The following is a 10,217-nucleotide window of genomic DNA, read 5'->3' as shown; positions in this document are numbered from 1 at the left end:
CTATGCACATTTTGAGGGGAGGAAGGTTAAAATAAAAGATTTATTTAAGACAATAACAAAAAGAGATGTAGAGTTGATTTGCAAATATGGAGAGAAAGAGGTGAAAGATTTTTTTGTAAATACAAACAAGTTAATATATCAAGAGCCAGGGAAGACATATGCTTTAATTGGTAAAAATAAAACTATTGGGTTGAGATTGGTTGTTGCAAATTGAGTAAATGCCAAAATATTTTTGTGTATTTTATTTATTCTCCTTTCCCCCCTTTTTTTTGGGATGTTTATGGAACTATGTAAACGAAGTGAAATATGTGTATGTGAATGTGATGATATAATGTAATTGAAAATCTGTGAATTGAAAGGAAAATAAAAAAGATTAAAAAAAAAAAAAAAAGTTAGTACTTGGATGGGAGACTTCCTGGGAATACCAGGTGCTGTAAGATTTTGCTTTTCCTTGTTTGTTTTAACTCATACACTCCCCCCTTGCTCAACTGGGATTTATTTATTTATCCTTGGAAATTGGTTGTTTGATTGATTTTCTTTCATTTAGCTTTCTCTGTGGCAAAGGACAGCCTGCTCATTTATCTTGCCTCCTACAGAAAGCAGTAGAGGGTTTTTTTTTTTTTTTTGCTCTTTCTTGACTGCAACATACAGAGTAGGAAAGTACAAACAAAGTGCAGTGCTTCCAAAATTTGGTGCACAAATCCGAAAGAAAGCGTCCTGAGGTCATTTTTCATTATTATGTGTTAAGCATATAATTGTGCAGCTGAGTATGCCCTCTTTTAGCAAACCACATGGAAGCTATGACACAGGTAGGCAGAAAAAGGTATTGTGGACGACTCCTGTGAAATTGAATGAATAGAGAGGAGGCACTTACCTTTTCAAAAAGAGAAATAAATAAAAATAGACAATGTCTGAGAGGAAAGGGCCTGTTGTCTCTTTTTTAGAGCTGCAGTACAAGACATATTTTAAAGGGTAACTAAACCCCTGCTCAGAGTCTGACTCCACCCACTAGCAATATTTGAAAAATGCTCGAAAAGTGGGCAGACCCCAGCGGGGATAGAGGGGACGAACCGAGGGCGGGGCTGAGCGGGGGGGGGGTGTGCACCTGAGACCCCTTAGTGACAGATTAATTGACAGCTGCTGTCAGACTCTAAAATGGAGAGTGACTGGAGTGACAGAAATAGCTTTGCCACGGAGCGGTCTTTTGAAGTCAAGGACCTTTCTCCCCCACCTTCACCTGAAGTGGAGGAGGGTGATTTGTCTGTGGACACAGGGCTGAAGCCATATCAATTGGAGCCGCTGGCTCAAACTGCGGTTTTAACTCCCTGTTGAGCATCCGAGTGCGCATTCACCTTCACTCGCGTGCAGGAAAAACAAACGAAACCCTGTTCAGTGATGTTTATCCTTTTTGCAGGATTTTTATTTAGCAAGCTTCACTTGAACATAACATCAGTTAGCTGTTCTCTCAACTTAGAAGAATGTGACGTAAATCGTAACGTCATCATGTACAAAACCGTATACCTCCAAATAAAACTATACAGTCAATACCGTAATACAATGTATAAGGGTGCAATACGTTTAACACTCCCGCATCGTGAACGCGCGTTTGTCGACCCCATAGGATTAACTTTAGCCTAACCATAAATTGTGATTCAAATATATATGATCACTCACCTCAAGATGCCGCTGCGGTGGTGGAGTCCAAGCAGGAGGAGCAGCGTTTGGCACTGCGTCGCTTTTCAGCGCAAGCTGTTTGGAGAAGCCCATTTCCACCTCCATTGCGTTGGAGAAGCAATCCCGCATAAAATGCAGTTTGCACACTCCTCCAGCTCTAGGCGGGAACTCGCGGTCTTCCAGAACAAGGACGTGCAACCCCTGGTGCCTAATTTCCAAGTCTATATGGAAAGCAATACAGTCCAGCAGTGCTGTTGCAACCAGAAACACTACACCTACGTACCATCCTGACCACTGTACTAAATACAGATAATCTACGCTAACTTGAAGCTATCCTAACTGATGCAATACTATGCTACTAACTAACTATGCTTCTAACAATACTTCACTAACAAATATGCTAATTAACTACCTAGGCTACACAAAATAATCTAAATCACTATATAAATGCTATGCTAAATAGATGCTAAAATACTCTATCCTGATCGTTTTCTATACTCGCAATTCCAACTCCAGACTCGCTACAGTGGTTTTGATGAAACGAGATGGTTTTTATACTGCCATGGTCGTGGTAGCTCGTACCAAGGGCGTGGTGAGTTGGAACCTGCTTACGTCAGCTGTCACCGCTTACGTCACGAAGTACCGCAAACAGCCAATAGGAAAATTCAACTGCAGTAGCCACCGTTCAACCTGAAGAGGGCAGCACTGAGACGTTTTTACACCATATATTGTAGAATTAAAACACTTTATACACAGATGTCAAAAAAATTACTTGAATCAATGACCAGTACTAATAAAGCCCCATTCTTACAGATCATTAAATAAAAAAAGTTGGCACTGCGTCAAAAGAGGTGTAAACGGGAGAATTCAGGCAATGAATACGCCCGCTAAATGTGCTCTTTAGCATGGATCTTTGGAACTTTGTTATGCGTACCTGTAAATGCCTGCAAATGCCCGAAAACAGGAACTTGTCTGACCCCCTGCTGTTAGTTGATGGCTTGGCTTTGTAAATGCTAATTTGTTTTGGGACTGGCAGCTCAAGATTGCCCCTATTCCCCTGCCCCCCTCCTTACTATTCAGGAAAGGTGATTTGGCTGATAAGTGCTTTACATTGTGTCAATCTACAACAAAGACTGTAGTACCTGAAAAGAAGTTTGTATCTGGGTGTCCACTGCTCTTCATAACAAAGGAGAAATACTCATTAGGATTATGCACATTTATTTAGTGTAAAATGCACTCAAACAATACAAAACCTACAAAATAAACAATGTAAAACAATGTAAACAACAAAAATGTTTCACACACAAATGGTCACTTCAGAGATACAACTTTTTTAAATCTCTACCACTGTACACATTGGAATGACCACAGACACTCTCTCCCTAGTGTGACTTAACTGCACAGTTGTGGTACTGAGAACACATCTGCTTGTAATGCACTCAACAGGGAGGAATGATGAGGCAATGTTAGACTCTATTCCCTTGATACCCCAAACTTACACAGGCTTTCCAAAGAAATGCCTGTCTGGGTGAGGGTGCAGCCACATTATTTTTGCCACTACATGCTGAATAATGGAAGTTTGTGTTTTCACAGAAATTACAAAGAATTGTTTCACTATTCCAGGACGCACCTCTGCAGTAGGATCAAGGACAGGCTCTTCAAAACTTGAATTGTAAACACACCACTTTGCAGATACACACGCTGACCTTTCAGCCCTGCCTCTTACACAAAAAGTCACCCCAAGGCTTCTTACTCTAAAGCATGTCTTTGCTAATTGACTAACCTTTGAGACGGAGCTGTTAGGATACACTTGTGTGTACATTGACAACAAAGCTTGTCTCTCTGAATCTGTTAATACTACATTCTTAAATGGGGGTAGTGCTTTAACCATCTCCACATCTGGAAAAACAAGTGTTGCAGATGACATACATGAATACTGTTTTATGTACATTACATCAGTGGTGTCATGGATTGACAAGGAACCCACATCTTTTGTAGACAGGATGTTGATGAATTCAGTTGCATAGGCGCTTTGCAGTGGCATCTGGAGCTGTTGACATTGTTGGAAATTTCTCATGACCTGAACCTCAATATTTCTGTTGTTGTTATGATACTGTCCCAACATTCCATTTAACCGCTCAAATGAGAAACACCAAAAGGCATAGACGGGACCATAATCTAACAGGCATTCTTTTAAATGTAAATGTAAGTGCATGTTAGGTGTGCAATGAAGAGATCCATACAGTTCAACAAACTTCGACAAAAATGTTTGCAAGTAACAGTCAGCTACTTCAAGCCTATCATGTGAGATGACCCTTGAACACATAATAATGCAGGCTTGCACAAAATCAAACCACATATCATAATCTGGATCCTCAATCAAGCCTTTTAAACAAAACAATGAATAGATGGTTGTCCAGTTTTTCCACTGGTCTGCTGTAAACCCGCTAAACCCTGATGCAATTCTGAGAGGAATCCTTCCAACATCCTGTGGCACCTTGAGAGAGTCCATTCTTTTTGGAGTTCTTCAAGCTTCTGGATACTTAATACCCCACACTCAATCCAGAGTTTGAAAACATGTCTAGCAGTTCCGAGGAGTAAATTGTGCATGGGATCAATGACAACAAACCGGATGGCATCATAGTATGGCAGGAAGAACAGTTCAGACCACCTGGCACCATACTGCGCTTCCAGTTTCTTCTGGGCTGCCTTTGTAGTAGCCTTCTCTGTCATCTTTGCAAATCTTTTGTGTTCCTCAGAGGTGCGCAGAGTCCAGGTTGATCTGTCAAATCCGGAGAAGTCCATTTTTCCCCCAAAAGATGTTTTCGTGAATTTCTTCAGACACTTGTTACATCCTGAAAAGATAATAATTGTTTTAATGTTGGATGTATTGCACACAATAGGAAAAAGCTGAGCAATAGTGTGAAACATAGCATAATAAATCAGAATTTACCTCTTAGTGCTCCATGGCCAAAAAAACCACCACACTTGCGGGAAGCTGGAATATCAGATGAGAGGCAGAGTAATGGTGCTCTGTAAACCTGGCATCCCAAGGGTGAAGAGTCCATTAGAACAACTCCTTCCCACAATTCTCGGAGGTCATCAACCAAGGGCTCAAGATATGCATTCATGTTGAGTTTGGGTTCTTTGGGTCCTGGTATCACTCCAACTAAAATCATGTTTTCATCTTTGAAGCGTTCCTCTCTCGGCAAATTCAAAACGACAAGATATATAACACCGACTGAATATGGGGAGTGCTTATAGGGTTGGTACCAGTCAACATTCATCAGTGCAAAATTATTAGGTTCTGATAGAAATGGTTGACCATTTACATATTGAAAGTCCTGCCAGATTTTCCCATCATATACATCCCCCATGACAGAATCAGGCATGCTGCGGTGTCTCCATTGCTCACATTTCTCCAAAAATCCAGACCTTCTCACCAAAGTCTCCAAAGACTGACTGACCTTTTTGTAACAGTAGACACGGATGGGATACAGGTATTCTTTACCACTTGAGCCAATAAGCTTTCTCATCAAAGGAGTTCCACATTTGCTTCTTAATTTCTTTTGTGGGTGTTTGTGGAAAGGTCTAGAAGAACAAGTGTTGATGATTTTTGCACCGGATCTAGAGGTGGTGTATGATTCCTCAATTGTGTATGTTACCATACACTTTGGGCATACCACAAACTGGCTAAAGCTGTCTCTGCAGATGTTAGTCCATTTCCTGAGTGAATATAAAGTCTTAGGGATCTTTCCAGCCAGCCCACAGAGTGTGTTCACACACAGAATATGTCCCATGAGCCAAATTAATTGTCTTATGCACTGCAAGAGTGCAAAATTGCATTTTAAAACCACCAGAAGTGTCAAGTAACTAAGTACAAATACTTTGTTACCTTACTTAAGTAGAAATTTTGGGTATCTACACTTTATTGGAGTAATTATTTTTCAGCTGACTTTTTACTTCTACTTACATTTTCACGCAATTATCTGTACTTTCTACTCTTACATTTTAAAAATAGCCTTGTTACTTCTTTTTCATTTCGGCTTTTTTCATTCCGGCTTGTCATCGTCCAAAAAAATGACCAATAATACACACGGATAATAGATCTGAGTCCCGCCTCCTGAACACACATCGCTAAACTGATTATCTGTGATAGGTGATTCTATCTTCCGCTTCATGAAACACATGGTAATGCTCAGTACACGTTCTTTAATGTATTTGCATTGTACTAAAATTTAAATAAAACTGAAATTTATTTTCTATGGGCATATATAACAGGTAGTCCCAAATGTTAAACATAAACATTTTAATATAACTTTATAGTCATTATGGCCTTTAGAAAAATGTTTTTTCTAGGAGGTGGGGTAGTGCACTATATGCCCCTGTGGCATGGTCTAAGCTTTTGTCCTTAATGGATTTTTTTTTCCTTACATTGATTTTACTTTTATACTTTAAGTAGTTTTTGAAACCAGTACTTTTACTTAGAAAAAAGCTTGAGTTGATACTTCAACTACAGAAGTCTTTTCTAAACCCTAGTATCTATACTTTTACTTGAGTAAAGAATGTGAATACTTTTGACACCTCTGAAAACCACACAAACAAAATCATCACTAAGGAGGACAGGAGTAATCATACATTCAAACTATTGTAAATACAAAAGAAGTAGCACAGACTTCTCTGGGTGCTTTAGCACAGTAACAGTCTCCAAAGAATTATGGTAGGTTATAAGTTACAGGCTTTGAGACTATTGACAGGTGCACAATCTTACCTTGCAAAGTGCAGTCCTCGTACAGTTCTTGATCTTGTATATCAGTCTGTTTGTCCCCTTGCTGCATACAAAACACAGTTGATGGCAACAGTGGAGCACTGGCAGTATCTGAAGAGTCACTGGCACCCAGGGGAAGCTTGAGATCTTCATAATCAAAGTTCTCTATAACAGAAAAACGAGCCATTTTACACAATATTTCTCACAAAATGTAACAAATAAAGAATGTTCTCCAGTAACTTTGGTCAAACGTTTGCGGTATCCCACAAGTAACTTAGTTTGAATGCAACGTATTTGTACTTTTACTTGAGTAGATTTTTAGTGAAAAATAATTACTTGTAATGTTACTTTGGATATATTTATCATGTATGCATTCATGATTTGTTAAGAGGTAGGTGGTCAGCTGGTCCCAAGTCTGCTAATGTTGCTTGGTTACCATATGCATTTACGCCTCCACATGGCTTAGTTCAGAGTAAAATAATGACTGAAACTACAGCTGGGTAGTATAGCTTTCAAATTTCAAATAGAAATGAACTGGGCATAATTATAATTACTGAAAACAACCTATTCATACCTTGCAGAGTGTTGTCCACATCATTTTCCGGTTGTTGTTCATGTTCGTTGTCCTCTGGTTGCATGATAAAGAAACTTTCTGAAACACGCAGAGTAGGCCTATCGGTAGCGTCTTTTATCCAAACTCCATTTAAAAAATATGTTTTCTTGTGCGAATAAAAAAGCGTATGTGAAACGAAATTGTTACAATGACCACAAAACTGTCTCTTCCGTTTCCTTGTTCCCGCCATGGCTTGAAAGCAAACAGATTTTTTTTTTACGATTCGTTTCTGTAATAAATCGGGATTCGCAATCCGGTCTTCTTCTTTTAAATTTCCGTCAGAGCAGACACTGTTAAACCCTTTATCGATCCGGTAGTTTGATGTTTCTGATAAACTGTGGAGTGACTGAGGTTTTTTTTTTTTTTTTTTAAATGTTTATTACAAACTCTCGTGGAGACAACAACAACAAAAACAGGCAAGGCATCAACACAATACAGATTGACAATGAAAAAATAAATAGGAGTGACTGAGGTTGCTGTGGTTATTTCGCTACAGTGCTTGATTTCCGTATTTCTACTTTCCAAGCGTGCAATTGGATGAAATACAATGACGTCATCCAGTTCCAACCAACGGAATCAGTTTATGTTTTGTGTCAGTGAAAGTAACCAATAGCATTACCTGAAAACTTTAGAGGCGGCACATTTTGTTTGTGGATGGGTGTTACCAGTATGTATAAAACAAAAGATATCTAAAATATACAGGTTAGTAAAGGTACGCCGTATCCTATTTACAACGCGAAGATGGCTTGCAAAAGAATGCTGGAGTTTTACGGAGAGCAGAGCAGAGTAGAGATGTTACTCCTTTACGCCGGGACAACGTGGCTTTTCAAACTCCGAGTCCGAACGAAAACTGACTGGTGAATATGGTGAATGCAAGTTTGAAGCGGATATTTGAAAAGCTGGAGACGATGGACAAGAGATTGGTTAAGATGGAGGCGGACATCGATGAGCTCAAAGAGGCAAGAGAGGAGCCTGCTTCGAAGAAATTAAAGAGAGCTGGGAATAAATCTGTTGCGTGTAAGTTATTTTATTTATTTTAGTTTTTAAGTCACAAACATTTTGCGGTATCCGCTTAACTTTGTGTGCTTTATTTATTAATGTATTTGAATTGAGCTCTCATACTATGTTGGATTTTTACAGGAGGCTGTACGCAGATTGCACAATGGGGAAAACAACACACACAAATATGACCCACAGACAAGGTATATCTTTAAAACTATTGTTTCATAACAGTCCTTTCTTCTAAATTATATTTTTAATCAACCTTCTTTAATTACTGCTCCACAGTCTATCCTCCCCCCACAACCTCGAGGTCACAACCCATCTCTTTAATGGCGTCTCCATGGCTGTACCGGACGTAGATCCTGCTGTTGTTAAAGGTAAGTCACAAGAGAATATACCAAGACTACAACTATTTAACTGTATAGCCTAGTTAATTATAAATAAACACATTCTCCCTGCTCACTATCTCCCTCTCTCTAGCATCCTGCAAGACATATTTTGAAACTGTTCGAAGGGGTTACAGGATGGCCCAAGATGAGAACAAAGAGAAGATGGAGGACAGCAGGATCATTGCTTGCACGAGACAAAGAAAAAGAAGAGTAAGTATAAATAAATATAAATCTCAATAAAAGACTAAAAGGCTCCCATCCCAACCCATTTGATATTTTCAGTGGTTTAATTTCTTTTTTCCCTCCCATTTTGCAGCTGCTGAGCAGCAGGACTGGTGTTCTCCAGACAGAGGAAGAGGCAGCTATCTGGAAGACTGCAACAGTTGACCAAATGTCTGAAGAGGAGGATGCCATCTTGGATGGAAAGACGGTGTGGGTTGCTCGGCCTCCAACCCGTAGTAAAGCTTTGTCTGCGCTGTGTGGGGTGCTACAAAAAAGACTGGAAGCAGACCAGAAGTACTTAGGAACTCATCATCCACAAGTTGGTGCAGATCGAGTCACGGTGGAGACCACAGAAGCTGGCCTGTGAATTATTTTAGCATTACGCATCTAAATATTATTCTATAGTATAATTTGAATATTCTGTTGTTGTTTTTTATATAGTATTTATTTTATATAGTATTATTTATAGATTGTATTATATATAATTCTATTTAGTTTTTTATATATACTGCATTTATATATTTTATACAATTCCACATTGGTATCTCTATATTTATATATTGTATTATTTATATATTGTACTATTTATATATTCTAAAGTATTTGTATATTATATTGTTTTCTAAATATTATACACAGGCCTTACATATTAGATGGGGTTATATATTGTATGACTAATAGTAAAGTGTATTCTATGCTAACATATTTTTTATTTATAGAATTTTGATTGTGTGTGTATATATATATATATATATATATATATATATATATGTCATGTGCCCAGTGTCATTTACAAATAATAAAAATAACAAACTCAACTTTGTTTATCTGATTGTCTTTACATTATAACCATGAACACCAATGATAATAAATATTAATAATGAGTAACAATAAACCCAAATGAGGCCTTAAACTGGACCAATAGTGTGAGGTTTTAGAGGAGGGGTTTAGGGTTTTAGAGGAGGGGTTTAGAGGAGGGGGAAAGCATTCAGCACCCAATCCTATGTAAGATCTCTGACCAATTGAAGGAGGCCACTGCCTTGTGTCCCAAAGGTGTGAAATGCTAATATTCCCTGGCATTGACCCCGACCGGGGGATTCACCATGGTAACTGATGGCCCTAGTGGCTCACTGCTGTGCCCCAAACTTGGTACATATCCAGGAATATTCGGGATTGTGTGACGGGACAGCAAACTCCCGTACACATCCGTTTATTTGTGGAGTACACAGGAGTACTCAGGAGTTTTACATGCCCGATTACAGCTCTTTTCACGCAGTGTGGTTTAGGGTTTAGTTACCCTTTAATGATGGGAGAGCAGCATAAGGATGCGTGCAGTGCGCTTGCTTTAAATGGCCTGCTGGTAGCCACAGCACTCGCTTACGGCCATACCACCCTGTGCTAGGCCCGAACTTGTCTGATCTCGGAAGCCAAACAGGGCTGGGCCTGGTTAGTACTTGGATGGGAGACTTCCTGGGAATACCAGGTGCTGTAAGATTTTGCTTTTCCTTGTTTGTTTTAACTCATACACTCCCCCTGGCTCAAATGGGAT

At 39.2% G+C, this 10,217-nt stretch overlaps 1 pseudogene; it reads left to right on the top strand.

Annotated features, from left to right (window-relative positions):
- The first annotated feature begins 10,043 nt into the window (after positions 1-10,043).
- On the top strand, positions 10,044-10,163 carry LOC127641946 (uncharacterized; annotated as a pseudogene).
- The last annotated feature ends 54 nt before the right edge of the window (positions 10,164-10,217 follow it).

The sequence above is a fragment of the Xyrauchen texanus genome, unplaced genomic scaffold (assembly GCF_025860055.1).
Source record: "Xyrauchen texanus isolate HMW12.3.18 unplaced genomic scaffold, RBS_HiC_50CHRs HiC_scaffold_234, whole genome shotgun sequence".
In the NCBI taxonomy this organism is placed as follows: domain Eukaryota; kingdom Metazoa; phylum Chordata; class Actinopteri; order Cypriniformes; family Catostomidae; genus Xyrauchen; species Xyrauchen texanus.
This window is presented reverse-complemented; position numbering and strand designations above follow the sequence as displayed.